The sequence below is a fragment of the Canis lupus genome, chromosome 20 (genome assembly GCF_048164855.1).
Source record: "Canis lupus baileyi chromosome 20, mCanLup2.hap1, whole genome shotgun sequence".
Taxonomy (NCBI): Eukaryota; Metazoa; Chordata; class Mammalia; order Carnivora; family Canidae; genus Canis; species Canis lupus.
In genome coordinates this window covers 20,477,495-20,500,235 of record NC_132857.1, presented here as the reverse complement: position 1 = coordinate 20,500,235, position 22,741 = coordinate 20,477,495, and the positions used below count along the sequence as shown (strand labels likewise).

Sequence of the window (22,741 nt, the reverse complement as noted above, 5' to 3'; positions counted from 1 at the left end):
CTAAACTCATTTCATTCAACTAAAAAAATAATAGAGCTTTCAATAATCTATTCTTTGCTTTTGTAAAGACTTTTCTTATTTTGGAGTTATTCATTTGAATTTGAAATGTAATTGTGGAATCATATAATTGATAAAAAAATTTCTGAATCTACTAATGAGTGTGAAGATAAAACAAAAAATTAGTTAGAACCTTAAGTGTATATTTTATTTTTATTTTAAGTGTATATTTTAAACTTTAAATGTTTACTCGCATAGGATAGTCATATTTGTAGTTGCTTAGTATATAACCCACTGCTACAGCAGCAAAATTTATTTGAAAAATTTAAACACTGCTTTTAAATTATACACCTTCTAAAAATGAAGCACACAATAGTAAGTTGTAAAGAATATTCAATATTGCTACAGTAAAGGCAAATAACACTTTTTATGGTTAAAAAGTATTAAATTGAAAAAAATTTAAAATAAATAAAAATGAATTATTAAATTAGATTTTTTGCCAAGTGGTATAAATCATTTAATTCAAATTGAATTTATCCTCAATAATAGTATTTGGTTTCTTTGTATAAAATAGTAAATCACCTTTATTTTAGTGATATTGCCTTTTAAAAATGAAAAGACCAACAACATCCTCTTGAACTTGGCCACAGCACCTTCTTTCAAGATACACCTATGAAGGCAAGGGAAACAAATGCAAATATGAACTATTGGGACTTAAGATAAAAAGCTTCTGCACAGCAAAAACAACAGTCAACAAAACTAAAAGACAACCTACAGAATGGGAGAAGATATTTGCAATCAACATATCAGATAAAGGGTTAGTATCCAAGATCTGTAAAGAATTTATCAAACTCAACACCCGAGAAACAGACAATCCAGTCATGAAATGGACAGAAGACATGAACTGATATTTCTCCAAAAAAGACCTACACGTGGCCAATAAGCACATGAAAAAATGCTCCACATCACTTGCCATCAGGGAAATACAAATCAAAATCACAATGAGATACCACTTCACACCAGTGAGAGTGGCTAAAATTAACAAGACAGAACAAATGTTGGAGAGGACATGGAGAAAGGGGAACTCTTTTGCACTGTTGGTGGGAATACAACCTGGCACAGCCACTCTGGAAAACAGTGTGGAGGTTCCTCAAGAAGTTAAAAATTAGAGCTACCCTTGACCCAGCAATTGCACTACTGGGTATTTACCCCAAAGATACTGATGTAGTGGAATGCTGGGACACCTACACCCCAATGTTCACAGCAGCAATGTCCACAATAGCCAAACTGTGGAAGGAGCTACAGCCATCTGCCCTTTGACAGATGAATGGATAAAGAAGATGTGGAATATATATATATACAATGGAATATTAGCCATCAGAAAAGACGAATACCTCACCATTTGCTTCAACATGGATGGAACTAGAGGGTATTATGCTGAATGAAATAAGTCAGTCAGAGAAGGACAATCATCATATGGTTTTACTCATATGTGGAATATAAGAAATAGTAAAAGGGATTATAAGGGAAAGGAGGGGAATTGAGTAGGAAAAATTAGAGAGGGTGATAAACCATGAGAAACTCCTAACTCTTGGAAACAAAGTGTTACAGAAGGGGAGATGTGTGAGGGGTTGGGGTAATTAGGTGACAGGCACTTGATGGGATGAGCACTGGGTGTTATACTATATGTTGACAAATTGAATTTAAGTAATTAATTAATTAGTAAAGAAATTTAGTTTTTAAAAAATGAAAAGGCCAAAGTGTTTCTCTGACAACAAATACAATTTCTATCACTGCCTGAAGGGTTTCCTATTTCTGCAACTACTGTTAAATTATAGTATAATTAAATACTGCCTTTACTGAAACCTAAAATTGGTTTTGGAGATTATTTTATTTTCTTATAAATAGCTAGAATTCACAGAAAGACATAATTATAGGCAATTTATCTCTCAAATCAGTAGTAAAAATATTTCTCATAGACTGAAGCAACAAAATATTTAATTTTTCTCAAAGTAGAATATGTAATAGAATATAGTAGAGGCAGGCTCTGAAGTCATTAATTCAACAAATATTTATTGAGCACTTGTGAAGTTCTTGCCAGATACAATGGCGAGCAAAAGTCTTCTAACCTCATAGCATTTCTAGTCTGTAGGGTGATGGCCTGTGTACTGTAATGCTTTATTGTATTGGGGGTTTTGTTGTTTAATTTAATTTGGAATGCCTTTTGACAGTGGATTTTGCTCTTAGATTTGGCTACAACACCTGCTGCTCCATTTACATCATACACCAAGGTTTCACATATTCATATTCTCTGCCTAACTCCCCCTGACATTAGGTTTTGTGTTCTCTGATCAAGTGAGTCATACCAACCTGGGTTTAAAACCCAACTCTGCTATGCACAGTGTGACTCTGGGTAAGCCAGTTTACTAGTCTGAACCTCAGTTGTCTCTTACGTAAAATAAGAATAATATCACCTACTTCATAGAGTCATTATACATAAAAATAATATCTAAGGGGCACCTGCATGGTTCAGTCAGTTAAGCATTTGCCTTTGGCTCAGATCATGATCCTGGGACGAAGCCCCACATTGGGCTCCCTGTTCAGTGGGAATTTTGCTCCTGTCTCACTATCTCCATCTCTGTCTCAAATAAATAAATATGTTTAAAAATAAAAAATATATATCTAAAATATTTAGCACAGTGGCACACAGGCCAGTTAGTATACTTATAGGTAATATATTCCTAGTTTAAAATGAGCAGAAGCAGTATGTCTTCTTTTAAAATTAATATGAGGCTTTTAAAATAATTTATGAGTAATATCTAAACATAAGGCCTTATTTCTTATTGCATTTCCCAATTATAGGTAAAAGCACAATATTGCCTAAAACATTTGGCAATGATCTAGAAAGATTTGGGAGGAATATTAGGCACTTGACATAATACATTGATATATATGATATTTATACCTATTAGCTGAATTTATTTTATACAGAATAACTCAGTAAATGTAACCCATGCTCCCTAAGACAATTTATTAGGCTATAAAACATTTTTTTCCCAACTAATCATGACTAAAGCAAATGAAAGTACTTACGTAGTGTCTGGTTTATAGTGAATTTTGTCTAAGAGGTTTACAAAAATGATTTTATTTCACACTGACATCATTCTTTTGAAATAGGGAAGAAAGAACTTCAAACGTAATCTCATATGAAACAAATCACAAGTTACAGAGAACCTAAATCACTTTACATATGCTTGAAAATTAATTAGTACATGATCTCTACCATCATCCCATGCATTAGACTATTCTGTCTCCCTCAAAGGCATGAAAAATAACTTTGATTTTGGGATGCAGGGATGAAATTATAACTGAACACTGATTAATAAATTAATTTACCAGATAAGTATCTATTGAAATTTTACTATGCACTAAGCATATCTTAAGACATTTGAAATATAAGAGTCAACAACGTAGGTCCCTGCTCTTGTAGAGCTTATAATTTTATAGTAAAGAAGGATAAAGTAACCAAGTATATTCATTCATGAGCAGGTTAATTTGAGATGGTGAAAAGAACTATGAAGAAAATAAAACATAGTGGTATAATAAAAAATGGCTGGCAAAGAAATAATGTCAGCAATATGGTAGAGTAAGCCCTGGACCTTCCTCCTCCCACAAGCAACTCATGGGCACATTTTCTCTGTGATAAATCCAGAAACTAACTGAAATTTTCCTGTACTGTAGGCAAATACAAGCCAGAATCAAGCCAGTAGGAAGATTCAGGAAATGCTGTGTTCAGAGTTGCTGTCCCTGGTGCAGTACTAGGAAGAGATTCCCTAGATCTGAGCTTCTAAAGGAGGGAAAATGTTGGAGGAGGGGCAAGATGCGGAAGACTGGGTCCCCGAGTCACCTGTCCCCACCAAATTACCTAGATAACCTTGAAATCATCCTGAAAATCTACAAATGCGGCCTGAGCTTTAAAGAGAGACCAGCTGGAACGCTACAGTGAGAAGAGTTCGTGCTTCTATCAAGGTAGGAAGGAAGACGGGGAAAAAGAAATAAAGAAACAAAGGCCTCCAAGGGGGAGGGGCCCGCGAGGAGCCGGGGCGAGTGTCCCCAGGACAGGAGAGCCCCGTCCCGGAGACGCAGGAGCTGCACCGACCTTCCCGGGGGAAAGGGGCTCGCAGGGAGGTGGAGCAGGACCCCAGGAGGGCGGGGATGCCCTTGGGCTCCCCGGGACAGTAACAGACACCTGCGCCCCGGGAGAGCGCCCCGAGCTCCCTAAGGGCTGCAGCGCGCACGGCGGGACCCGGTGGGACCCGGAGCAGCTGAAGGGGCTCGGGCGGCGGCTCCGCGGAGGGGGCAGCGGGGGGGGAGAAGCTCGGGGGGTTCGGGGGCGGCTGCGCGGAGGGGGCTGCGCCACCGGGAACGCGAATCCAACAGGGCAGGCCCCGGAGCCCAGGGCGCCGGGGACACAGCCCAGGATCCGGGCTTCCCCCCGGACAGGCAGAGGCCGGGAGGGCCCAGGACAGCGAGGACGCTCCTGCCCCAGCTGAGCACATCAGCGGCCCCGCCCCAGAGCCTCCAGGCCCTGCAGACGGAGAGCTCCGGAGTTCCTGCGGGGGCTGACTCCAGGGCTCCAGAGCTGGCCCAGCCACTGTGGTTGTTCCTCCTGGGGCCTCACGGGGTAAACAACCCCCACTGAGCCCTGCACCAGGCAGGGGCACAGCAGCTCCCCCAAGTGCTAACACCTGAAAATCAGCACAGCAGGCCCCTCCCTCAGAAGACGAGCTAGACGGACAAGTTCCAGGGGAAGCCAAGGGACTTAAAGTATACAGAATCAGAAGATACTCCCCGGTGGGTTTTTGTTGTTGTTGTTGTTTTTGTTTTGTTTTTTCTTTGTTTGTTTGTTTTGCTTTTTGATTTGTTTCCTTCCCCCACCCTTTTTTCCTTTCTTTCTTTTTCTTCCACTTTTTCTTTTTTTCTTCCTTTTTTCTTGTTTCTTTTTCTCTCTTCCTTATTCTCTCCTCTCTTTTTCTCCTTTTCCCAATACAACTGGCTTTTGGCCACTCTGCACTGAGCAAAATGACTAGAAGGAAAACCTCACCTCAAAGGAAAGAATCAGAAACAGTCCTCTCTCCCACAGAGTTACAAAATCTGGATTACAATTCATTGTCAGAAAGCCAATTCAGAAGCACTATTACACAGCTACTGGTGACTCTAGAAAAAAGCATAAAGGACTCAAGAGACTTCATGACTGCAGAATTTAGAGCTAATCAGGCAGAAATTAAAAATCAATTGAATGAGATGCAATCCAAACTAGAAGTCCTAACAACGAGGGTTAACGAGGTGGAAGAACGAGTGAGTGAAATAGAAGACAAGTGGATGGCAAAGAGGGAAACTGAGGAAAAAAGAGACAAACAATTAAAAGATCATGAAGACAGATTAAGGGAAATAAATGACAGCCTGAGGAAGAAAAACCTACGTTTAATTGGGGTTCCCGAGGGCGCCGAAAGGGACAGAGGGCCAGAATATGTATTTGAACAAATCCTAGCTGAAAACTTTCCTAATCTGGGAAGGGAAACAGGCATTCAGATCCAGGAAATAGAGAGATCCCCCCCCCCTAAAATCAATAAAAACCTTTCAACACCTCGACATTTAATAGTTAAGCTTGCAAATTCCAAAGATAAAGAGATGATCCTTAAAGCAGCAAGAGACAAGAAATCCCTGAATTTTATGGGGAGGAGTATTAGGGTAACAGCAGACCTCTCCACAGAGCCCTGGCAGGCCAGAAAGGGCTGGAAGGATATATTCAGGGTCCTAAATGAGGAGAACATGCAACCAAGAATACTTTATCCAGCAAGGCTCTCATTCAAAATGGAAGGAGAGATAAAGAGCTTCCAAGACAGGCAGGAACTGAAAGAATATGTGACCTCCAAACCACCTCTGCAAGACATTTTAAGGGGGACTCTTAAAATCCCCCTTTAAGAAGAAGTTCAGTGGAACAATCCACAAAAACAAGGACTGAATAGATATCATGGTGACACTAAACTCATATCTGTCAATAGTAACTCTGAATGTGAACGGGCTTAATGACCCCATCAAAAGGCGCAGGGTTTCAGACTGGATAAAAAAGCAGGACCCATCTATTTGCTGTCTACAAGAGACTCATTTTAGACAGAAGGACACCTACAGCCTGAAAATAAAAGGTTGGAGAACCATTTACCATTCGAATGGTCCTCAAAAGAAAGCAGGGGTACCCATCCTTATATCAGGTAAACTAAAATTTACCCCGAAGACTGTAGTGAGGGATGAAGAGGGACACTATCTCATACTTAAAGGATCTATTCAACAAGAGGACTTAACAGTCCTCAATATATATGCCCCGAATGTGGGAGCTGCCAAATATTTAAACCAATTAATAACCAAAGTGAAGAAATACTTAGATAATAATACACTTATACTTGGTGACTTCAATGTAGCTCTTTCTACCCTCGATAGGTCTTCTAAGCTAAACATCTCCAAAGAAAAGAGAGCTTTAAATGATACGCTGGACCAGATGGATTTCACAGATATCTACAGAACTTTACATCCAAAGTCAACTGAATACACATTCTTCTCAAGCGCACATGGAACTTTCTCCAGAATAGACCACATACTGGGTCACAAATCAGTTCTGAACCGATACCAGAAGATTGGGATCGTCCCCTGCATATTCTCAGACCATAATGCCTTGAAATTAGAACTAAATCACAACAAGAAGTTTGGAAGGACCTCAAACACGTGGAGGTTAAGGACCATCCTGCTAAAAGATTAAAGGGTCAACCAGGAAATTAAGGAAGAATTAAAAAGATTCATGGAAACTAATGAGAATGAAGGTACAACCATTCAAAATCTTTGGGATGCAGCAAAAGCAGTCCTAAGGGGGGAATACATCGCAATACAAGCATCCATTCAAAAACTGGAAAGAACTCAAATACAAAAGCCAACCTTACACATAAAGGAGCTAGAGAAAAAACAGCAGATGGACCCCATGCCCAGCAGAAGAAGAGAGTTAATTAAAATTTGAGCAGAACTCAACGAAATTGAGACCAGAAGAACTGTGGAACAGATCAACAGAACCAGGAGCTGGTTCTTTGAAAGAATTAATAAGATAGATAAACCATTAGCCAGCCTTATTAAAAAGAAGAGAGAAGACTCAAATTAATAAAATCATTAATGAGAAAGGAGAGATCACTACCAACACCAAAGAAATACAAACGATTTTAAAAACATATTATGAACAGCTATACGCCAATAAATTAGGCAATCTAGGAGAAATGGACGCATTCCTGGAAAGCCACAAACTACCAAAACTGGAACAGGAAGAAATAGAAAACCTGAACAGGCCAATAACCAGGGAGGAAATTGAAGCAGTCATCAAAAACCTCCCAAGACCCAAGAGTCCAGGGCCAGATGGCTTCCCAGGGGAATTTTATCAAACGTTTAAAGAAGAAACCATACCTATTCTCCTAAAGCTGTTTGGAAAGATAGAAAGAGATGGAGTACTTCCAAATTCGTTCTATGAGGCCAGCATCACCTGAATTCCAAAACCAGACAAAGACCCCACCAAAAAGGAGAATTACAGACCAATAAACCTGATGAACATGGATGCAAAAATTCTCAACAAGATACTAGCCATAGCCAATAGGATCCAACAACACATTAAGAAGATTATTCACCATGACCAAGTAGGATTTATCCCCGGGACACAAGGCTGGTTCAACACTCGTAAAACAATCAATGTGATTCATCAAATCAGCAAGAGAAAAACCAAGAACCATATGATCCTCTCATTAGATGCAGAGAAAGCATTTGACAAAATACAGCATCCATTCCTGATCAAAACTCTTCAGAGTGTAGGGATAGAGGGAACTTTCCTCAACATCTTAAAAGCCATCTACGAAAAGCCCACAGCAAATACCATTCTCAATGGGGAAGCACTGGGAGCCTTTCCCCTAAGATCAGGAACAAGACAGGGTTGTCCACTCTCACCACTGCTATTCAACATAGTACTGGAAGTCCTAGCCTCAGCAATCAGACAACAAAAAGACATTAAAGGCATTCAAATTGGCAAAGAAGAAGTCAAACTCTCCCTCTTCGCCGATGACTGATACTCTACGTAGAAAACCCAAAAGCCTCCACCCCAAGATTGCTAGAACTCATACAGCAATTTGGTAGTGTGGCAGGATACAAAATCAATGCCCAGAAATCAATGGCATTTCTATACACTAACAATGAGACTGAAGAAAGAGAAATTAAGGAGTCAATCCCATTTACAATTGCACCCAAAAGCATAAGATACCTAGGAAGAAACCTAACCGAAGAGGTAAAGGATGTATACCCTAAAAATTATAGAATGCTTCTGAAAGAAATTGAGGAAGACACAAAGAGATGGAAAAATATTCCATGCTCATGGATTGGCAGAATTAATATTGTGAAAATGTCAATGTTACCCAGGGCAATATACACGTTTAATCCAATCCCTATCAAAATGCCATGGACTTTCTTCAGAGAGTTAGAACAAATTATTTTAAGATTTGTGTGCAATCAGAAAAGACCCTAAATAGCCAGGGGAATTTTAAAAAAGAAAACCATATCTGGGGGCATCACAATGCCAGATTTCGGGTTGTACTACAAAGCTGTGGTCATCAAGACAGTGTGGTACTGGCACAAAAACAGACACATAGATCAGTGGAACAGAATAGAGAACCCAGAAGTGGACCCTGAACTTTATGGTCAACTAATATTCAATAAAGGAGGAAAGACTATCCATTGGAAGAAAGACAGTCTCTTCAATAAATGGTGCTGGGAAAATTGGACATCCACATGCAGAAGAATGAAACTAGACCACTCTCTTGCACCAGACACAAAGATAAACTCAAAATGGATGAAAGATCTAAATGTGAGACAAGATTCCATCAAAATCCTAGAGGAGAACACAGGCAACACCCTTTTTGAACTCCGCCACAGTAACTTCTTGCAAGATACATCCACGAAGGCAAAAGAAACAAAAGCAAAAATGAACTATTGGGATTTCATCAAGATAAGAAGCTTTTGCACAGCAAAGGATACAGTCAACAAAACTAAAAGACAACCTACAGAATGGGAGAAGATATTTTCAAATGACCTATCAGAAAAAGGGCTAGTTTCCAAGATCTATAAAGAACTTATTAAACTCAACAGCAAAGAAACAAACAATCCAATCATGAAATGGGCAAAAGACATGAAGAGAAATCTCACAGAGGAAGACATAGACATGGCCAACATGCACATGAGAAAATGCTCTGCATCACTTGCCATCAGGGAAATACAAATCAAAACCACAATGAGATACCACCTCACACCAGTGAGAATGGGGAAAATTAACAAGGCAGGAAACCACAAGTGTTGGAGAGGATGCGGAGAAAAGGGAACCCTCTTACACTGTTGGTGGGAATGTGAACTGGTGCAGCCACTCTGGAAAACTGTGTGGAGGTTCCTCAAAGAGTTAAAAATAGATCTGCCCTACGACCCCGCAATTGCACTGTTGGGGATTTACCCCAAAGATACAGATGCAATGAAACGCCGGGACACCTGCACCCCAATGTTTATAGCAGCAATGGCCACAATAGCTAAACTGTGGAAGGAGCCTCGGTGTCCATCGAAAGATGCGTGGATAAAGAAGATTTGGTTTATTTATACAATGGAATATTCCTCAGCCATTAGAAATGACAAGTACCCACAATTTGCTTCAACGTGGATGGAACTGGAGGGTATTAGGCTGAGTGAAATAAGTCAATCGGAGAAGGACAAACATTATATGTTCTCATTCATTTGGGGAATATAAATAATAGTGAAAGGGAATTTAAGGGAAGGGAGAAGAAATGTGTGGGAAATATCAGAAAGGGAGACAGAACATAAAGACTCCTAACTCAGGGAAATGAACTAGGGGTGTAGAAGGGGAGGAGGGCAGGGGGTGGGAGTGAATGGGTGACGGGCGCTGGGGGTTATTCTGTATGTTGCTAAATTGAACACCAATAAAATATAAATTTTAAAAAAAAGGAGGGAAAATGTTGGTTCATATATTCAGTACTACAACTTTACTGAGGGGGCTCCCCAAATGGCTTGCTTCTCTCTTTTAAAAATCAGAGAGTCAAAGACAATAAAGAATCAAGCAAAGATGCTCCAAAGAAAGGAACAAGATACTTCTCGAGAAATTGACCCTAGTGCAATGAAATTATATGATTTACCTGGCAGAAAATTTAAAATTCCTGTGATAAAGATGTTCACTTTAAAGCATGCAGTTTTGCTTTCAATTTCATGTGTCTTGGTTCTGAATTAGACTTGCAGATGTGTACATAGTTCAAATTTATGTATTGCACATAATCATGCTATTAAGCATTGATATTATATTGTATCATGTAATTAATATAAGCCATGTCCGGGGGGTGCAGGGAAGGTGTTCACTAAGGTCATGAGAACAATACATGGCCTAAGTGAGAATTTCCACAGAAATAGAAAACATTAAAAAGTATTAAATCATGGAGCTGAATAGTAAAATTATGAAACTGAAAAATTCACTAGAGGGCTTCCACATCAGAGTACATCAAGCAGAACAAAAGAAACTGAAATCTCAAAGATGGGCAATTGGAAATATTCACTAGCTAAAACAAAAAAAGAATGAAAAAACTAAAGTATAAGACACTTATAAGACACCATCATGTATATTAGTTTGGACACTGGAACTTTTAAGAAGGATGAGAGAGAGAAAGAACCAGAAAGCTTATTCAAAGAAATAATGATTGAAAACTTCCTAAATGTGGGGAGGAAAATGGATATCTAGATCCAAGAATCTCAAAAGACACCAAATAATAACATCAAATAAATCCACGCCAAGATATTATAATCAAACTATCAAATGACAAAGAGAAATGTTTGAAAGCAGCTAGAGAAAAAAAGATTTGATCCCTATAAGGGAACCCTGTCTCCATAAGACTCTCATTGGATTTTTTTCAGCAGAAACCTTCCAGGCCAGAAGGGAGAGGGATGATATTTTCAAAGTAGTAAATGAAAAAAACTGCTAAATGAGAATGCTATAGCCAGCAAAATTGTCCTTCAAAAGTGAAGGAGAGACATAAAGATTTTCCCAGACAGACAAAAGCTGAGGGCATTTATCACCAGTAGAACTATTTTATAAGAAATGCTAAAGGGAGTTCAAATTGAAAAAAAAAGTACAATAAACATAAGATAGCATGAGAGAGTATGAAACTCATTGATACAGGTGAAATGTACAGACAAGTATAGAATCCCATATTACTATAATGGTAGTAGGTAAATCACTTTTAATTCTACTACAATAGAAGTCAAAAGTATTAAAATAATCAAAATAAAAATATATTAAGATATACAATATGAAAAGATGTAAATTGTGATAAAGTAGGGGGGATTAAAGTAGTTTTTTTAATGTAAGTGAACTTGTGCCCAGCTTAAAAAGTTACAACTATAAAATATTTTATGTAAGCCCCAAGATAACCACACACATGAAAAAAACACAAGTTACACAAAATAAAAAGGTATCAAAGTATAACAATGCCAAAAATCAACAAAACTGAAGATAGAAAGAGAGGAAAAGACAGAAAAGGAACTACAAGAGTAATAGGAAACAATGAACAAGAAGGCAACAGTAAATCCCTTTTTATCAATAATTAAATGTAAATGGATTAGAATTCCTTTTTTTTTTTCTTTTTTTTTTTAAATTTTTATTTATTTATGATAGTCACAGAAAGAGAGAGAGGCAGAGACACAGGCAGAGGGAGAAGCAGGCTCCATGCACCAGGAGCCTGATGTGGGATTCGATCCCGGGTCTCCAGGATCGTGCCCTGGGCCAAAGGCAGGCGCCAAACCGCTGCGCCACCCAGGGATCCCCTGGATTAGAATTCCTAATCAAAAGACATGGAGTGGCTGAAAGGAACAAATATTGTTAAAATGTCTATGCTACCCAACGCAGTCTACACATTCAGTGCAAGCCGTATCAAAATACCATCAACATTTTTCACAGAGCAGAACAAATAATCCTAAAATTTGTATGGAACCAGAAAAGAACCTGAGTAGTCAAAGTAATATTCAAAAAGAAAACTAATGCTGGACATATCACAATTCTGGACTTCAAGCTGTATTAAAAGCTGTAGTCATCAATATAGTATGGTACTGGCTCAAAAACACATAGATGAAACAGAATGTAGAACCTAGAAATAGACTCTCAACTCTATGGCAAATTAATCTTCAATAAAGCAGGAAGGAATATCCAATGGAAAAAAGATGGTCTCTTCAACAAATGGTGTTGGGAAAATTGGACAGCCACATGTAGAAGAATGAAACTGGACCACTTTCTTACACCATACACAAACTCAAAATGGATGAAAGACCTAACTGTGAGACAGGAATTCATCAAAATCCCAGAAGAGAACACAGACAACAACTTCTTTGACCTTGGCCCCAGCAACTTCTTGCTAGACACATCTTCAAAGGCAAGGGAAACAAAAGCAAAAATGAACTATTAGGACTCCATCAAGATAAAAAGTTTGTGCACAGCAAAGGAAACAATCAACAAAACTAAATGGCAACCTACAGAAAGGGAGAAGATATTTTCAAATGACATATCTGATAAAGGGCTAGTATCCAAGATCTATAAAGAACTTATCAAACTCAACACTCAAAAACAAATAATCCAGTTAAGAAATGGGCAGAAGACATGAACAGACAATTATTCCAAAGAAGACATTCAAATGGCCAACAGACACATGAAAAAATGCTGACCACACTCAGCATCAATGACATACAAATCAAAACAAAATGAACTACCACCTCACACCAGTGAGAATGACTAAAATTAACAACTCAGGAACAACAGATGTTGACAAGAATGCAGAGAAAGCGGAACCCTTTTACACTGCTTGTAGGAATGCAAACTGGAGCAGCCACTCTGGAAAACAATATTCAGGTTCCTCAAAAAGTTAAAAATAGAACGACCCTACAAGCCAGCAATTGCGCAATCAGGTATTTATCCAAAGGATACAAAAATAATGATTCTAAGGGGCACCTGTGCCCCACTGTTTATAGCAGCAATGTCCACAATAGCAAAATATGGAAAGAGCCCAGATGTTCATCGACAGAAAAATAGATAAAGAGGAAGTGGCATATATATACAATAGAATATTACTCAGCCAACTTGCCATTTGCAATGACATGGTTGGAACTAGAGGGTATTATGCTAAGCAAAATAAGTCAGAGAAAGACAAATACCATATGATTTCATTTATATGTGGAATTTAAGAAACAAAACAGATGAACATAGAGGAAGGGAAAGAAAAATAAAACAAGATGGAACTAGGGAGGCAAACCATAAGAGATGCTGAACTCTAGGAAACAAACTGGGTTTGCTGAACAGGAGGTAGGTGGGGGGTAAGAATAATGGGTGATCGGCATTAAGATAAACGAGTAGAACATCCAATAGAAGATCAATACAGAAACAAAAGACTTGAACAATACTATAAACTAAATGGACCTAACTGACATATACAGAAGATTCCACCAAATAGTAGCAGAATACACATTCTTCTCATGTGTATACGTATCCCTCTATAGACTAGATCGCAAGGCCAAAACGTCTTAACAAATTTAAGATTAAAATGGTATCAAGTATTTTTTGATCATAATAGAATGAAACTAGAAGTCAATAGAAGAAGGAAAACTGGAAAATCCACAAATATATGGAAATTAAACAACACACTCTTAAATAACCAGAGTCAGAGAAGAAATCAAAAAGGAAATTAGAAAATACCTCAAGACAAAAGAAAAGGAAAACACAATATATTCAAACTTATGTGATGCAGCACATTACATGCCAACAAACTAGGTAGCTTAGAAGAAATTGATAATTACTGGATACACGATCTGCCAACATTTCTCAAGAAGTAGAAAATCTGGACAGACCTATCACTACTATAGAGATTGGATCGGTAATAAAAAAACTTCTAAAGAAAAACCCAGGACAAGATGACTTCACTGGTAATTTCTACCAAACATTTAAAAAATTTTCTTTTTTAAACTCTTCCCCCAAATTCAAAAGAGCAGAACACTTCCAAAATCATTTTATGAGCTAGAATTACCCTGATAACAAAGCCAAAGAAAGCATCAGAAAAGAAAAATTAATCCTAATGTTCCTGGTGAACATATATGAACTAATTCTCTTTTTTAAAAGATTAATTTAGAGAGAGAAAGAGAGCACATGCCCATGGTGGGGAAGAGCAGAGGAAGAATGAGGGAGAGAATCTCAAGCAGACTCTCCACTGAGCATGGAGCCAGTCACAGGGCTTGATCTCATGATCCTGAGATCATGGCCTGAGCCAAAATCAAGCATCAAATGCTTAACTGACTGAGCCACCCAGGTACCCCTAAATGCAATAATTCTCATCAAAATACTAGCAAACTGAATCCCACAGTATATTTGAAGGATCATACACCATAACCAAGTGGGATTTATCCTGAGATTCAAGGAAGGTTCAACATATGAAAATCAATTAATACAGTATACCACATTAGAAAAATAAAGGATTAAAATCACATGGCCATCTCAATATATGCAGAAAAAGCATTTGACAAAATTCAATAATTTTTCATGGTAAAAACTCTCAACAAACTAGGAATAGAGAAAATTATCTCAACAAAATAAAGGACATACGTGAAAATCCCTTGAGTATCATCACATTCAACATTAAAAACCCGAAAGCTTTTCCTCTAAGATCAGGAAAAGTCAAGGATGCCCATTTTCATCTCTTCTATTTTTTTTTTTAATTTTATTTATTTATGATAGTCACAGCATCTCTTCTATTTAACATACTACTGCAAGTCCCAGCTACAATAGTTGGGCAAGAAAAAGAAAATCACCCAAATCAGAAAGGAAGAAGTAAAATTTTGTTTGCAAGTGAAATGATCTTATATGTAGTATACTATAAAGAGGCCACTAAAATATGTTAGAATTAATAAATGAATTCAGTAAAGTTACAGTATAAAAATAAATACACAATAAAACAGCTGTTTTCTGTATACTAGCAACAAACTATCTTAAAAATAAATTAGGAAAAAAAATAAATTAGGAAAATAATCCCATTTACAATAGAACCAAGAAGAATAAAAGACTTAAATATAAGAACTAAAACTTTAAAATTTCTAAAACAATCTATAGGGGGAATGCTTCATAACACGGATCTTGGCAATGATTTCCTGAATATGACATTGAACACAAAGGAAACAAAACCAAAAATGAACAAGGTGGGCTACATCAAACTAAAAGTGTCCATATAGAAAAAGAAACAACCAACAGATGAAAAAGATCATGTAGAATGGGGGAAAAATTGTAAATTACATATTCAATAATGGATTAATCTCCAAAATATATAAGGAACTTCTATAACTCAGAAAAAAAATCAATAATTCAAATAATGGGCTAAGGACTCAAATAGAGATTTCTCCAAAAAAAGATGGACAAATGGCCAACACATGTATTATAAGATATTCAAAACCACTAACCATTAGGAAAATGTAATCAAAACCACAATGGAATATCACCTCATACTGTCAGGATGGTTATTTAAAAAAGAAGAAGAAGAAGAATGTATTGGTAAGGATGTAAAAAAATTAGAACACTTGCACACTATTGGTATGGAACACAGTACCTAGGTTCCTCAAAAAATTAAAATGGAACTACAATATGATCTAATAATTCTACTTCTGGGTATTATCCAGAAGAATTGAAATCAGAATTTTGAAGCAATATTAGCATTCCATGTTCATTACAGTGCTGTTCACAATAGATAGGATGTGGAAATGACCTAAACGTCCATTGACAGGTGAAAATACAGAATTTGTAGTATGCACATGCACTGGAATATGATTCAGCCTTTATAAAAAAGGAAATTCTATCATATGTGACAACATGGATGAACTTGAGAATATTATACTAAGTGAAATAAGTCAATCACAAAGACAAATGACACATGATTCAACTTATATAAGGTATCTAAAATAGTCAAATTTATAGTCAAATTTATAGAATCAGAGTGGTGGCTTCCAGGGGTTAAAGGAGAAAGGGAAATGGAAGATAGTAATCAAGGGACATCAAGTTTCAGTTAAGATGAATAAATTCTAGAGATCTGCTGTACAACATTGTACCTACAATCAACAGTAATGTGTTATATACTAAAAACCTTGTTAAGAGAGTAGATTGCATGTTGTGTTATTTTCACAAAACAATTTTTTTTTCAGAGATTGGCTGGCTAGAGAAAATAAGCACGTGTAAGAAAGTCAAAGAAAGGACTCCCTGCAGAGCTCTTTGAGCTGAACAAGATCTGAAGGAGAAGAGCCAGCAAAGTGAATGTCTAGAAACAGAACATTCAAGGTAAATACCTAAAGATACAAAAAGATTTCAACATGTTTGAATATTTGAAAAAAAGAAAAAGATAAAAGACCAGTATGTCATTTTCACTGAATATCACCTGAATTATCCAGGATCATTGTGATCAAGAAGACTGATAGATAAGTCAGAGTGTTAAGTGGGAGCTGAATTGTGGAGAGCCTCCTGTTCTACAACAGTGTAAAGCTACTGAAATTATTTTCACAGAAAGAGCTACAGAATCTGATTTACATTTTAAAAGACTATTCTGGCAGCTATAAGAGAGAGATAATATGTGTGCAAGTGTGTGTAGGGATGTGGGTGGATAGGCAGGCAGCATCTACTAGGAGTGAAGCAGGGTGAGCTGTTAAGAGCTACTGCAGCAGACCAGATTATACTGTCATAAACAGCCTTTGTGCAAAAGGTGTGGAGAAGTAATGTAGTCAGGATATATTTTTGGATTTAGAACTCATAGAATAGGTAGATGGAGTACGTGATAAATTAGTGGCCACAAATTTCTTTTATCCCAGTATACATGTCCCCTTGCAAGGTGAATTTCTTTTCCTCCCATTTAGAAATGGAATATATTCACGTCCTTAAATCTGGGCTGATTTATGACTTGACTTAACCAATAAGATGGAGAGAAAGTAACTTTATGTAAAGTTCAAACTAGGCCTTAGACATTGCAGATACCAGTTTTGTTCACTTGAACTAATGCCATGAGATCCCACATAAAAAAGTATACTTAGCTTATAATTAAGTGAGGAGTCATATGGAAAAGAGATAAAGCACTACATATGACAGCCAGAATCGACTTCCAGACATGTAAATTAAGCCATGTTGGTCCTTGCAGTTCAGCCAACTTGTCAGCTGAATTCACCACATAAGTGAACTCAGATGAAACTAGCAAGAGAAACTCCCAAATATAATACTGAAAGTCTTAGTCATAGCAATCAGATAAGAAAAAGGAATAAAATATATCCAAATTGGTAAGGAAGACATAAAATTTTTACTATTTGTGGATGACATCACAAAATATAGAAAACCCTAAAAAACCCATCCTTCCCCCCAAAAAACGGTAACTGATAAATTCACTAAGATCGCAGGATACAAAATCATTATACAGAAATCCATTGCATTTCTATACATTAATAATGAAGCAGCAGAAAGAAAAATTAAGAAAACAATCTCATTTACAATTGCACCAAAAATAATAATATAACTAAGAATAACCTTAACCAAATAGGTGAAAGATCTGCACTCTCAAAATTGATGAAAGAGGGATCCCTGGGTGGCGCAGCGGTTTGGCGCCTGCCTTTGGCCCAGGGCGCGATCCTGGAGACCCGGGATCGAATCCCACATCGGGCCCCCTGTGCATGGAGCCTGCTTCTCCCTCTGCCTATGTCTCTGCCTCTCTCTATTTCTCTCTCTGTGACTATCATAAATAAAAAAAAATTGATGAAAGAAATGACACAAACAAATGGAAAGATATCCCATGATCATATATTGGAAGAATAAATGTTGCTAAAATGTCCTTACTACCAAAACCATTTACACATTGACTGCAGTCCCATCACAATACCAACATTTTTCACAGAACTAGAACAAACAATCCTAAAATTTGTATGGAACCATAAATGATGCTGAATAGCAAAAGCAATGTTGAAAAAGAAAAAGCTAGAGGTATCACAATCCCAGATTTCAAGATATACTAGAAGGCTGTAGTAATCAAAACAGTATGGTACTAGTACAGAAACATATCAATCAAAGGAATCAAATAGAAAGCCCAGAAATAAACTCACAATTATATGGTCAATTAATCTTCAACAGAAGAGGCAAGAATATGCAATGGGAAGGTCTCTTCAACAAATGGTTTTTGGAGCAACTGGACAGCTACATGCAAAAGAATAAACCTAGACCACTAACTTACACCATACACCAAAAAGAACTCAAAATAGATTAAGAACCTAAATGTGAGACATGAAACCATAAAAATCCTAGAAGAGTGCATAGGCAATACTTTCTCTGACATCAGCTGTAACATCTTTCTAGATATCTCTCCTGAAGCAAGGGAAATAAAAGCAAAAATAAAATAGCAGAACTATATCAAAATAAAAGACTTCCGCATAGCAGAGGAAACCACCAGAGAAACTAAAACACAAACGACTGAATAGGAGAAGATATTTGTAAATTATATATTAATAAGGAGTTGGTATCCAAATATATAAAAAACTTATATAACTCAACACCAAAAAACCCAAATAATCCAAATAAAAATGGGCAGAAGACATGGACAGCTATTTCTTCAAAGAAGACTGTACACAGATGGCCAACAAATACATGAAAAGATGCTCATCATCACTATTTAGTAGAGGAATATAAGTGAAAACCACAATGAGATATCAATCACATCTGTCAGAATAGCTAAAATCAAACAAAGAAACAAGCGTTAGCAAGGATATGATGAAAAAGAATCCTCCTGCACTGTTGGTGGGAATGCAAACTGGTGTAGCTGCTATGGAAAACAGTATGGAGGTTCCTCAAAACATTTAAAATAAAATTACCATATGATCCAGTAATTGCACTACTAAGTATTTTCCCAAAGAATACAAATACATTAATTCAAAATGATAATGCATCTCTACGTTTATTGAAGCATTTACAATAGCAAATTATGGAAGCAACCCAAGTGTTTATCAATAGATTAATGGATAAAGAAGAAGTGGTATATGTATATACAATGGAATTTTATTTAGTCATAAAAATGAATGAAATCTTGCCATTTGCAACAACATGGATGGATCTGGGAATATAATGCAAAATGAAATAAGCCAGTCAGAGAAAGACAAATACCACATGATTTCATTCATATGTGGAATTTAAGAACTGAAACAAACAAAGGGGGAAAAATAGACAAACCATAAAACAGACTTAACTACAGAGAGCAAATGGATGGTTACCAGAGGGGAGCTACATAAGAGGATGAGTGAAATAGGTAAAGGGATTAAGATTCATTTATCTTGATGAGCACTGAGTAATATATGGAATGGGTGAATCACTATATTGTATACCTAAAATTAATGTAGCACTGTATATTAACTATACTGGAATTAAAATTTTAAAAACAAAAAAGAAACTTTCAGCTAACCCATAGAATTGTGAGAAATAATAAATTGCTTCTTTAAAGCCACTGTATTTGGTGTAGTTTGTTACATAGTAGCATGTAGCTGAAACAGATGATATCTGGAGTGGGAGAAACAGAATTATGGATAGGTTTTAAATGCTTGGCTTCAACATAGTTAAAAAACAGAGGTGCACTGAGTTGGAGAATACTGAGAAGGGATGAATTTAGCGGTGAAAAAATTACAAGTTTTTTTTCACCTATGTTGAATTTGGAAATGTCTATTAGCCATGCATTTGAAGTGGAGAAGCCAACAATGGGTAATTTTGAAATCCATCAACATATAAATAGCCTTTAAAAATATAGGAATAGATAAGACCCGCTTAAGACTAGAATATAGATAGTGAAGAGTACAACTTGGACTCTAAAATATTCTAACTTTTGAAGTTTAAACAGACAAGGAAGAAATAAAAAGAACAACAAAGACAGAAAAGCATCATCTAGTGAGGTGAGAGAAAAATCCAGAAGGGAGAATATAGTCCCATGGAAGCCAAAAGAAGAGAGTGTTTCCAGATGAGCATGATTAAATGATATTAGGAGGCAGCTAAGTGACCACAGGGTGTGTCAACATGGCAGCCATGGGAAGCCATGAGCATCCTCAATGGAGTGTAGACTGCCCTACAGACTACCCTTTTTAGAAGTATTGCCATGCTTCTTAGGAGAAGAGAAATGCTGCAGGAGCTGGAAAAATCCAGGAAGCCTTAAGTCAAGGTGGTATGTTTTGCTTGCTTTGTTTTACTTTGTTTTCTTTTTAAACCCTCCTTACCTCTCATCATCATGTCATGGAATCATGAAGCTGGAAAGTATCACACTTTCCTGTTATCCTCCTCAATTTACAGATTAGAAAGCTAAAGAAACAGAGAAGGTAATTACCCTGTCTATAATCACACAATAAGTGATTGGCTGAATTGTAACTGACTACAGATTTTTTTTTTTGTTTGAATATGAACTGGATAGTAGACAATATCATGAAACTACTATTAATTTAAGTACAGCAATAGAATGGTGGTTATTTAGGAGAATGGGTTGTCCTTTTCAAAAAAAAATTTAATGAATTTATATTCCCACTTCCACCCCCTGCCTACTGCAAGGACAAATCTGTCCTCTATATCTATAAGCTTGGTTTTCTGATTGGTTTGTTTTTAGATCCTCCATATGAGAGAATCATGTGATATTGATCTTTCTCTGTTTGACTTATTTCACTTGGCATAATGCCCTCAAGGTCCACCTATGTTGTTGTAAATGGTAAAATTTCATTCACTTTGATGGCTAGTATTCATATGTGTATGTATCACATCTTCTCTAGCCATTCATTTATCAATGGACATAGATTGTTTCCATATCTTGGCTATTATAGATAATTCTGCAATGTCAAGTTAGTGTTTTCATTTTCTTTGGACAAATACACAAAAGTAGAATTATCGGATCATATTATAATTTTTTGAGGAGCCTCCATACTGTTTCCCATAGTGGCTGCACCAGTTTACATTCTTACCATATGTGAGGATCCCCTTTTCTCCACATCCTCACTAGCATGTGTTGTCTATTTAATAATAGCCATTCTAACAGGTGCAAGGTGATATCTTATTGTGGTTTTGATTTGCATTTCCCTGATGATTAATGATGGTGAGAATATTACCATGTACCTGTTGGCCATCTACATATCCTCTTTGGGAAAATTTCTATTCAAATCCTCTGTCCATTTTTTAACCAGATTTTTGTTGCTGTTGCTATCGAGCTGTATGGGTTTTTTTAAATAAATTTTGAATCTAGTCCCTTACTAGATATATGATTCACTAATATTTTCTCCCATTCAGTAAGTAGTCTTTTCATTCTGTTGATTTTTTTCTTCTGTGCAGAAGCTTTCAGTATGATAGTCCCACTTATTTTGTTTGTATTGCTTTTGCTTAGTGTCAGATTAAAAAAAAAATCATTGCCACAACCTATGTCAAAGTTCTTACTGCCTACGTTTTCTTTTAGAAGTCTTATGGTTCTTTGTCTTACATTCAAGTTGTTAATCCATTTTGTGTCAATTTTTTTGTGTATGATTTAAGGTAGTAGTGATCAAGTTTCATTCTTTTACATGTAGCTGTTCAGTTTTCCCAATATCACTTATTGAACAGACCATCATTTCCCCATTGTATATTCTTGGATCTTTTGTTGTAAATTAATTAGTTTTTTATTATGGGTTTATATCTGGGGTCGCTATCTTGTTTCATTGATCCATGTATCTGTTTTATGTCTTTTATGTTTTTATAGTCAACAGTCTTTCCCCCCATGTTAATCTGTTTTATTTCTTAAATCTCACATATGAGTGAAATCATACAGTATTTGTCTTTCTCTAACTTATTATGCTTAGCATAATACTCTCTAGCTCCATTCACATCATTGCAAATGTCAAGATTTCATTCTTTTTATGGCTGAGTAATATTCCATTATATTTTCTATTTCTTGTGGTATTCTTGTATAGTTTTGGTATCAGAGTAAGGCTGGCATCATTAAATGAGTTTGGTAGAGTTTCTTCCTGTTATATTTTTTAGAAGAGTTTGAGAAAACTGGTATTAATTTTTTTTTAGATGTTTGGTAGAATTCACCAGTGAAGCCATTCAATCCTAGACTTGTGTATGTTGGGAGGTTTTTGGTTACTGATTTAATATCCTTATTAGTAATTGGTCTGTTCAGATTTTCTATTTCACCATGACTCAGTCTTGGTAGGTTGTTTTTCTAGAAATTCATTCATTTGTTCTAGGTTGTGCAATTTGTCAGTATATAATTATTCATAGTAGTCTCTTACGATCCTTTGTATTCCTGAGGCATAAGTTATAACATCTCTTTCATTTCCAATTTTGATCTCTCTCTTTTTCTTGGTCAGTCTAGCTAAAGGCTTGTCAATTTTGTTTATCTCTTCAAAAACCAGCTCTTGGTTTGATTTTACCTATTGTCTTTTTAGTCTCTATTTTATTTGTGCTCTGATCTTTGTTACTTTATAATTAGAATTTTCTGATTAGATTTTCTAACAATTATTCATTAAAAACTATTGATTCTGCAATAGGACCTTCTGACAAATACCAATTTCAATAATTCTCTACATAGTT

At 36.5% G+C, this 22,741-nt stretch overlaps 1 long non-coding RNA gene across 1 annotated transcript in view; it reads left to right on the top strand.

The window, feature by feature from the left end:
• The first annotated feature begins 3,744 nt into the window (after positions 1–3,744).
• LOC140612064 (uncharacterized) overlaps positions 3,745–22,741 on the top strand; it is a 74,935-nt gene continuing 55,938 nt past the window's right edge. Inside the window, exons 1-2 of the long non-coding RNA XR_012013383.1 lie at positions 3,745–4,026; positions 16,339–16,471. This is a non-coding gene — a long non-coding RNA (uncharacterized lncRNA). The remainder of the gene's footprint in view (positions 4,027–16,338; positions 16,472–22,741) is intronic.